The 11,201-nt window shown below is 34.4% G+C and overlaps 1 long non-coding RNA gene across 1 annotated transcript; it reads left to right on the forward strand.

The window, feature by feature from the left end:
• Positions 1 to 2,668: 2,668 nt before the first annotated feature.
• Positions 2,669 to 9,840, forward strand: LOC149773588 (uncharacterized). The gene is made up of 6 exons (XR_016417360.1): positions 2,669 to 2,785; positions 4,142 to 4,322; positions 5,379 to 5,530; positions 7,631 to 8,061; positions 9,265 to 9,347; positions 9,599 to 9,840. It is a non-coding gene; the product is annotated as an uncharacterized LOC149773588 (long non-coding RNA).
• Positions 9,841 to 11,201: the final 1,361 nt, after the last annotated feature.

Raw genomic sequence — 11,201 nt, forward strand, 5'->3', positions numbered from 1 at the left:
GATATTTGAACGTTTATGTTGGGTGTAGGGTCAGAGTCAATTCCCTATCGAAAAGTTGGAATTCGCCGACACCATTTGGTGTCAGCATGGGGTAACTGCGTACTAGCCGGCCTAGCCAACTTTAACGAACTTTCACCAAGATACACCTACATGAAATCGATAGGAATATAATTTATTTTCTCAGATATTGCGAGTAGACCATTTGTTATATTTTTAATCCGCTGACAGACTAGCATGAACAATAGAGCTGATGAAATTTGACCAGGAACTCTCCATTTGCATTCCGAGTCACACGACTACACAAATCTCGCGACCTACATGTCAATGACATCAGAGTTGAAATAGTCACGTGATATCGACAATAAATCATTTCTGATGTTGCTGCAAGGAAAAAAAATCCTACATATAAATGAAAGTTAAGTACTATTTACAGAAAAATGAAAGAACATAAACTTCTAAAATTAACAACGACCAGAAATCTGTAAATGTTGCAGCAACTTGGAAAAAACCATATTCGACAAGCGGAGAACACAGGTCAATGCGGTAGTCACGTGATACCAACAAAATCCATTGCCGACACGTGCTTAGATCTTGATGATTCTGGTTTTCTCCACCTTGCTGCGATACAGACAGGTTTCTCGTCGTTCGTTCTCAGAATAAATATTTTGGGAATTAAGTGTACATTATATTTATGTACAATTATTACGTGACTTTTAATTAATATTTTCGAATTATATGTACAATAACTTTCGAAATGGTATATTGTTGTTATCATGTGATTATTGGACATCTGATGTCATTGGCATGTAGGTTGCGAGATTTGTGTATTTATGTGATTCGGAATGCAAATGGCGAGTTCCAGGTCAAATTTAATCAACGCTTTTGTTACATCTCGTCTGTCAGCGGATTAAAGATATATTGAATGTAATATAATATTCGCTATTTTTGAGAAATTAAATCATATTCATATCGATTTCATGCATGTATATCTCGATGAACGGTCGTTTTAGTTTGCTAGGCCGGCTAGTAAGCGGCTACCCTATGCCGACACCAAATGGTGTCGGCGAATTCCAACTTTTCGATAGGGAATTGACTCTGAACCTACACCCCAACATAAATGTAAAAATATCCAAAAAGGGGTGGCAAGGGTTAGAGGAAACTCGGACTAGGTATACACGATAAGGCTCTTGAGCCAATTATATTTTTCAGAACTGTAAATATTTTTAACATATTCTGACGGTGAATATTAAGTCAGAGATTCCACATTATGATGGACCAAATGAATTTTGTTCTTGGAAACGTGGACTCAAGATATAACAATCAATTTTTGAAACAAGTTTAAGTTTTTTGAATGGTCATTTTAATGTCCTTTTTAATTTTGCTGTGAAGAAATAAATGTAGTTCCGCAATTAGAATATGATGGAGACAACTTTCAAACCTGTAATAAGGCCGTATGCAAAAATAACAAAAGAGATATTCGCGCAATTGCATTTATTCTAATCTTTATTAATGATACACTAAATGAAGAATAAATTGTCTCAGAGAATGACTATAGTGCACGAAATGAATGATACCTAGCATCTGGTCCTGACCATCAGGACAACGATCTATTTTAAGACAGTTTTAAGAAGAATTTCCTATAAAAGATTCGAAAAATGAAGCTTAATATTAAATTTAAGTGTTCACCATTATCAAACTATTTATTCAGAATATTTACCTTTTCGTTAATGTAGCAAGCCAGACATGAACTATTATTTAAGTGAGGTTTTTATTATTTTAAATTGTGGATGCAGTATGACACATTAAACTTTTAGTATATTGAAATTTAAAGGAGTGAAAAAAACATTTTCATTAAGAACTTCATAGGTCGAAAGTTTCTTATTTAATGTTTTCAGAGGAGTTTTATTGTATGTGCATTCCTCTGTTATTGGGTATAAGGCGTGAGTTCTCTTGAGGGTGGCTGAGTTATGCATGCTGCAGGCTTTTCTTTATGGAGGGAACAAAGAAACGCAGTAGAAAATATGAAAAATATTGGCCGTACTTCTTGTTACAGTAATGTTTTCTTTTATTTTCCCCAGTCCATCACTTTACGATGATAAGCATAATCATTCAATTTATGCTACCTATTATTTTATAATGATGGTGCTTGAGACACAGGAGACTGCAAAATAGAGCTGTCGAGAAACCATTACCGTTAATAACTTTTAATGTTCGGTGTGGCGTACAACTTCACTTTTAAAGTATGTCCAAAACTATTTCTATTCAAAGCTTTGCCATTTCAATAGTTCATTCTTTCGTAGTCGTATACGACTAGAGTGACTTAATGAAATAGTTTTAAATTAAATGAGCGACTGAGCTTCAAGGAACAATAAACCTCATTCAACGATGACTTTTTTTTATTGAAATCCTACACTGAATACACTTTTGGAGAATAAGCATAGGAGATATTTAAAACCGTATTGACTAAAAATTCTAATTATATCGATGAGTTGTGACAAAGTGTCATGAGTGTAAGAGATCTATTTTTACCGGTGACGGACATACAGAGAATAATAACCTGATACTACTTGCTAAGTAAATTCCAGAGATGAGTAATGTTGCACTCGGAAGAAGATTTTATGTTTACCCATTTGTCTGGCCTGAAATTTGCAGAGCTGTAGTTTACAAGCTGGGACAGGGAAGTAAAGTTGCATCATAAATGAGTTTATCGTTCGTTTGCAGTTACTAACAACGTGGCTTCGACGCAAAGAGAACAAGTCATTAGGACCTGGCTTTTAACGTATATGTGAGTATTTCTGTGTCAAAATGTACATCATCAGAAACGTTTCTTATTAGACAGCATTTCATCTTTTGTAAAAACACTTTTAAACGAAAAGCATTTAATATTTTTTGTATATTCAAGTTATATTTTTATTCACAACTTTCACAGAATAGTATGCATTAAAGGCTGCTATAATTTGTGCATAACGTAATATGCTTTAAATTATTATACTCCACACATTGGATGAATTTCATGCACTTTCAAGGGACAGTTGACTTGCGTACTATTAGATGCATGCATGACATTCATTCAGGAAATGTTAGTTTTAGTTCACACGTATTTTACTCGGTCACTTTACTCATTTTGATGAATTTTTAAAATTGCCGACAGAAGGCCTAACAGCTTTATATATATATATATATATATATATATATATATATATATATATATATATATATATATATATATATATATATATATATATATATATATATATATATATAACGTTTAAGTGCTCTGTACCATCTGTATGGTATTAAAACAACGTTTCGTAACTCTGTATGGTATTAAAACAATGTTTCGTAACTATGTTCTTTCTTCCACTATGTTTTTATTTAACGATATCCTCTAAAATATAATGTTTTCTCTGATAATTTTTTAAGCTTTGGATTATTTTTATTTCTGAGTAAATAGGAAAAACTGTAGACTAGATTCCGTCAGTATTTTTCTAGTAGCGAGTTTAGTGCATTTGAAGAAACGAAATTCTTTCTTTAAAGAAAATATTATCCCGACCTTCTAACAGTTTGTTTTCCTGCATTTGCAATTTTAGAACAGGTAGCACAACATCACAAACTAGTTGAATAACGATATATTGCAGTTCGCCAAGCCAACACAAAGCATGTATTCTTCAACCCAAGTAGACCCAGTTTTAATTCTTTTTGGGTGGTAGTAGTGGGTTGGAGAACCTTTCTTTCTATGTTACTATTTTATTTATTGTGTTTTAAGATAAAACGTTCGAAGATCGATGTGTTTAACAAGTTTATTTATATTAGCATCCACATGTCTATTAGTTCTTTTTGAACTATTATTTGATGTTAATGTCCTTTATTATTGTTGTCGCAGGTATACATTGTTATTATTCAGTATTGTATTGTTATATTATGTGTGTCTTTTCCTTTGAACATTATCCACATATGTCTGCATGTTCCATAGTTGCAAAAATACGTCGCTTTATCCTTATCCCTTTTGCATTAGTGACTCCGATAATGTTGCCCGGGTTTATTTTAAGTGATAAGGATTTTTGATTTCATATTAATCGTATGAATAGATTTTATATGCGCTATGAATTAATAATAAAATATCCTTTTGATAATCTTCTAGAAGGAATTGTGAGCCATATCAATAACGAATGAGACAAGACGAAACGCATATAGAAGACGCAGATTCGAAGGAACTGGACATCAGCGTTCCGGTAGTGACAATGAACGTTCAGATATCTTCCGAGGCTGGATAGGACAGCTTAACCCGAGATGGCTGGCTAATGCTGGATTTTCATACACAGGTACATCAGACTATTTGATCTTAATTAATACCATGATGCAAAAATATCGCGATGTTAAAAGGCGCGAAGAAAAGTTTTTTAAAGCAGAGCTAGGTTTGCATAGATTCCACTCAAATGATTTAAAATTCAGCAAGGTCGATTTCATTGACTATGATCTTGTGTTTTATGTTTGCCTCTAGGTCAAGCTCATGTCCACTTTACACATGTATTAGACTTGGTACAATCTTTTAGATTCCTGATGAAATTGTTCTACGATCAAAATGTTTGGCATGAATGCATTGTCTTCGACACTTCAGCTCATCGATGGCATAATAGTACGATTGTGCTTTTCTAGATAAATGCCTCTCCTACCATTTCCTTTTTTATGCCGAAATTGCAAATGCGGTAGTGGTTTCTTGATTTAGTCCAAACTGTTAATACGAACGTTTGTCTGTCCGTCCCCCGCTAACCCGTAAAGTAAGATGAATCCGCTTGACATGAAGAAAGCAAATTTGTTAGGAATGTTTCTATTATTTTCTGGATGATCTTATTCGATTTCACGCCTTTATAATTAAAGTTTGCTTGCGCTTTTTATACTTAATATATTTTGATAAACTTAGTTGACACAACGACGTCCTGAAAACATTGTTTCATCACTCACGACAGCCATGGCATCGATAAATGCGGCTCGCATGCCTCAGCGACCTAGTGAATTATGCTTACATACGTTTGTTCTCTAGACTGAAGAAAGAAATGTAAAAGGCAGAGACCAGACTGTAAGTACCCTCAAATATTTTGGATGTTGGGCGTTGGGTCAAGAATCCATTCCCGTAATTCGACAGTCATTTTAACAAGAGGGAAATATGAAATGCCTCTTCCTATGGAAGCAGATAGTTTTGGGCATACAAAATAATATTTATATATTCCGGTTCAATATATTAATTTATTGCTTCGATTTCTTAATCTGTTAGTCAGTGCTTTGGTTTTTAACACTCAAATATCGCTTGAAATTAGAAATGGTTCAGCAGTGTGTCTCGAAAATATTCCTCAATTTCTGAATCTTTATTTTCTAATCAGGCGAGCCAGATAGCATACAATGCTTTTCCCGTAAAGTAGAAGTCAAGAATTGGACTAAAGATATGGACCCTCTAGTGGTGCACGTGCAACATGCACCCTGCTGCAGCCATCTACTTTGTTTGATTCCATCTGATGTTTTTGCTGAAATGAAGGTGAGAATTAGATCATAGCGTATTGTCCCCGTTTTGAAAAATGTTAACCTTGTTGCTCACTTGTCCGTAAGGCTAAGTGAGGTTATTGTTTGGCCCTGTATCCTCCATGCGCCGTCCGTCGTCTGTGGTCCATCGTCTGTCCGTCAACAATTTAGTATCATCACTCTGGATAGCGTATTTTTTATTTTTTATTAAAGATGTGTTTTTGCGTGTTATTGGCTGATCTTGTTACCACCGGTGAAGCTATAATTTTTATCTGATTTTGATCAAACTTAGAAAATGAGCTTATATCTTCAAAATCGTGGGTTATTTTGGATAATAAGCAAGACACATGCATGCGAATGAGGTGATCTTGCATATGATTTACTGATCATGATACACTCAGGAAGACTCTTACCATTCAAAAGACCAAATTTCTATTCCAATTTTGACCAAACTTTGTAAATTGGCTTAAATTATCCAAATCTTGGACGAGTATTGTTAAGTTCAAGATCCATGCATGTTAACGAGGCAATTTTGCATCTATTTTTTTCTTTTTAAAAACCAAACTTGGTCAAAAGGTCAGGCAAGATATATGTGTTTTATTCAGATCATGATCTACGCATTTTAGTGAGGTAAGCTTGCATGTGATTGAATGAGCTTATTACAACTTGATAAATTGCATTTTTATCTGATTTTAATCAGACTTAATAAATGAGATAGATACTACAGTTCATATCCAATTTCTGTAAAATTTGGTACGTATGTTTACATCATCAAAATCGTGAACGATTTCATTTATAATAAAGACAATGCTTATCAATCATGTCTTTATCTTTAGACATAATTCTTATCAGGATATATTACACTAAGTGAAATCGATATTGTATAGATATGGGGATATATCTTACTTAGGTTGTGTTCTTACTATACAACATAATTATGCTTAGTAAAATGGTAAATTGTTAAATTAAATGTACGAAAGGTGAGCAAGATCAGGCCCACCTGTGCATCTTGTTTTTGCATTACATAATAATTGCCTGTCCGAAATTTCTTGACGAAAACGTAGCCAGTACTTGTTGCAGAACTATTGCCTACTTTCTACTTGTACATCAACGGCTGAGGGTGATAAGGGTATTTCGTTTAAAAATACAGGAACGACCTGCCAGTTAAATTGTTTCAGAGAAATATTCAAGGGCCTGGTTCACTCGAAAATAGGTATTGATTTAAACATGCGTCATGCGTCCGTGACGCAAAGATATTATCTCGTTCACATCAATTATGCAGAATGCATACATACACCATCATACATATTCTCAAGCGGATTAGACAATAATAACTATGCTGATGAAAGGTCAACAGAGAAATGATTACATCTGATGGATAAAATTGTTCACGATCAATTTAATACATGAGCCCAGTATTGTTAGATTTTATTCATTCTGCTATAAACATGATTGAGAGTTTTATTCTTCTCTTTATCTTTGAGGATAAGATTTTTAATAACAAGAAAATTAGAGTTCCATTCGATGGTGATATTAAGTGGCCATGTAATCATTTCACATGTAAAATGCAGCTTTATATTTAATGCTCGAACTCGACAAAAATCGTTTTTCTTAATTTTTAAGGAAACATTTTACAAGTCAACCGATTAAACACATGAAAAAATAAGCATATAACCAACCAATCAAATGCTTGTTGAAAGTTATGTTCTCTTCTAGTCAGAGATAATTACAAACCTGAGTTGAATTTCTTTAGAAAAAAACACAATACCTTGTATTTGAGGGATTTTGTTTATTATCATTTCTTATTGGCATTACAATTGTGTTTATAGGCCGATAAATACATATAATATTTACCAAGTTGCGTGTATAACAACACCTTCTGACTTTCACCGATGACGACATACTACTCAGTAAAGTGAAAACATAATGTCCGAGGCGCCCGAATGTACCTAGAAGTTGATTTACTTGACTACTTTGCAAATTCATCATTGATTTATTAATAGCTTAAATTGTATCTCTGCAAGTTACATCGAGATGAATTTATGGCGTGCGTACACAAACCTACTGCCAACATCAGTTTTCTAGATGCCATCTATTACATGTTTGTTCTCTCCAGGTGAAGGAGTTGAAGAAGAGATGTATGATTCTTTCCATGGTCAACCTAATCATCCATCTGCAGGACGAAACCTTTTCATGGCCAACCTAATCACCCATCTGCAGGACGAAACCTTTCGGTGGCCAACCTAATCACTCATCTGCAGGACGAAATCTTTCGGTGGCCAACCTAATCACCCATCTGCAGGACGAAACCTTTCGGTGGCCAACCTAATCACCCATCTGCAGGACGAAACCTTTCGGTGGCCAACCTAATCACCCATCTGCAGGACGAAATCTTTCGGTGGCCAACCTAATCACCCATCTGCAGGACGAAACAATCATCATTCTGACCATGAAGAGTCAAACACATAAGTTGTAAAATCATTTGTCACGTTCTTATGAGGTCTCAAGGTCATAGGAAAAATGGATATTCAAGAAGAAGGAGCAGATGTAAGAACTATATGAACTCTATCAAAGAGTGTTATTTTTACTCCTTTGTTTTAATCTCAGTGAAATTACCTTTTGTAAATTATGATAGAGGCATCTTCTTTCTTTATTACACTTATGATTCACCATAGTTTGCAAGGTCTCATAAGTGCTGTCTTGAATTAGATGTATATTTCAGGATTCTCAAAACGGAATGTGTTTCGTTTAGTATTTCAGTACGACATACACGTACAGTCATACTATTTACTTCAAACAATAACTTTTGCACATTGAAATCGTAAATCAAGAGAAATAGAATGAATGATTTATTTTATTTATTAGTATAATAAAATACGATTATAAATGAAGCCAGATCGAGACATAAATATCTATTAAGAATGTCTGGTTTGTTTAATTTTATTGAAAGTGAAAATTTAATTTATCATTCTGTAGTACCACTCGTATGCTAGAGTGTTTCCTAATGCTGAATGTAACACTATACATGCATGTTATTTGCAAAGAGATCTCGAAATGAGTTTCAAATCTGAGGAAGAAGCAGAGAAGAAGTTAATATCAAATAGACCTTCGATAGAAATTACATCTCTGTCTAGGCGAAGAATACGTCTAAATATACGGACTTATCACAACATTATTTGCTGACATATTGCCCTAAATCACGTAATAGATATTTACTCTCCAAATACGAAGATGTATATGGTCCGATAAAATCAGATCTGTAAAAAAAAGTGAATGATCGTCGAAAATGATTCCGCGTTGTTTCCTATCTTTACACACATAAAGCTGCATGCAAATCACTCTGTATACAAAATGAAAGTTTTATGAGTTTGGTACGGCATCTCGCTATTAAAGTCTTTTCCCTTGATTCAGTATATAACATGGCTGAAGAAGGTAACTGTATTGTGGGAGTGGTGGAAGAGAAAATGGTGCATTGCACCGTATCAGTAATTTCATATATACAACATGCTTACTGTACTAAAAAATGAATCCTTTAAGATATTTTACAGAATATTATATAAATATTTGTAAAGAAGTCGAATAAACTTTTGGAATCAAAGGACATTTTTTCCCGTTCCACCCACCTCTCTTGTTATAAAGTATACATCCATCAAACATAACTAAAGTCCTGAACCGAACTTAAGAAAAATAGTCTGAATCATGCAGCTTTGACCGTCACTTGTTGATATTAGACTATCTTGCTACCCACAGGGTACATCGCGACGTAGGACTGCCTGTTGACAACGCATCAGTCAGGGGAGAGTTGGATGCCGGAATGGATGTAGCAAGTGGAGGTAATGTTTGCATTTAGGATATTGTGCAGCACCGGTTGTGTAACATTCCTCATGTTTTATTGCTCAGAACGTTTTGCCCCCTCCCCACCCCACCCTCTCTCTCTCTCTCTCTCTCTCTCTCTCTCTCTCTCTCTCTCGTTCCTTTTGTGTTTCCCCTGGTTTGTGTCATCAGTGAATTAAATAATGAAAAATTCTATGTAAGTTTGACAAATAGTTTTATGGATGTCTTTATGAGTATTTTACTTTGCTAGATGGTGACATGGATGATGTACTAAACAGTGTTGCTGCGCAAAGTGTACTGCAGACAGATTACGGAAGATCAAGTAGAAAATGCAATCATCGATCTCCGCCGAAATGGTAATCACCATAATTTTCCACAAATTCCACTTGGATTGCAAACATAAATGTCAATTTCTTCCATTTACATATGAAAGAGTAACCTCTACAAAGCCTGGAAATTAAAAAGTTGTACCTTAATAAATGTTTTAATAACAAAGGAAAATCTGTATCAATCTCCGCTTTCGAACAACATAGTACTATTTACATGATATTTCAATAAAATGTTCACTTTCGAACAACATAGTACTATGTACATGATATTTCAATAAAATGTTCGAATTTTTCTCCTTGCATCCAGTTTTCAGATTGAATAACATGCATCTACGGATGTGAAAGCTCAAACGTTTAATCCTGAAAACAGTTTTTAGTGAAAGAAAGTTTAAAAGTAGAACCACAACAGTAATTGAAGTGGGGAAGTACTTGCTATTTTGCAGGAAAGCAAATCTTTAACGGCAGCGACATACTGGAGACGATTTTAGAAACAGAATGCACAGAACGCCAAAAATTAGGGGACAGGTTATTTTTCAGTTGGTAAGTTAAGCAAAAGGTATAAGCTTGGAGATATTTTTATTTGATAAATAAAGAATCTTTAATTAGATGCTTATTTTGTAACATTTGGGAATTTTTACCACTTAGTCTAAACTGAAAAAAACTAATATTGCTATAATAATGTCATAAGAATATTTACTTTTACTTTTAACAGAAATGGTTAATAACTGCCTGATGATTGGACTGTGTAAAAATGCATGATGATTTTTTTGTTTCTTTGGTGTTGCTTTTACGGGCATTTAAATGTTTCTTTGTAAAATAGTAAACTATGAATTCACAAATTAGGTCAAAGACATTGATATCTGAATTGATCTAAATATAGCCCTGTGTATTTCTATTTCCTTGCAGAGGAAGTGTCGATATAAACTTTGATTGCTCTATATTGACTTCTTGATATTTGGATCTGCGTTACATAACGAATGTCTCTGTTCTCTTATTTTCATGTGTTTCTTTGAATACTTACTATTGCACAGACTTTGTGCATTGCTTTAAATTAAATGTGGTATTTTCTATATAAGAAGGACTGATATAATGCAAAGCCCGAGTTGAATGTTCGGGGAAAACTAGAATTTGGATGTTACAAATTGACAAGTCCCGTGATCTCGAGAAAAACTCCTACGTTTTAGGTATAGAGACGTGTGCCATTTTGCAGCATGTATTTATGCAAATACAACCAGACTTCCCTTGGAATTACCGTCAGATTGATTAGGATAAGTACGATATTCAAAGTCCCAAATAATTGCTATATTATCACCGATTGCATTGTAAACAACGCCACTTACTGTATAGGCCGTATGACCGAGAGGTCAGCCTGGTGTTGAGTGGTACTTTTTTGTGATTGTTTTGCGTTTGTCTTAAAAGAAACATAACACTGACCTGGCCCATCAGGAGTTCCACCCAAGGACAGATGGGCCGTGGACTTCTAGGTAACTGTTATAAAGGGAGGACTAACATGATATGCTACGA

This window comes from Sinohyriopsis cumingii, unplaced genomic scaffold (genome assembly GCF_028554795.1).
Source record: "Sinohyriopsis cumingii isolate HCF-2022 unplaced genomic scaffold, ASM2855479v2 utg000624l, whole genome shotgun sequence".
Taxonomy (NCBI): Eukaryota; Metazoa; Mollusca; class Bivalvia; order Unionida; family Unionidae; genus Sinohyriopsis; species Sinohyriopsis cumingii.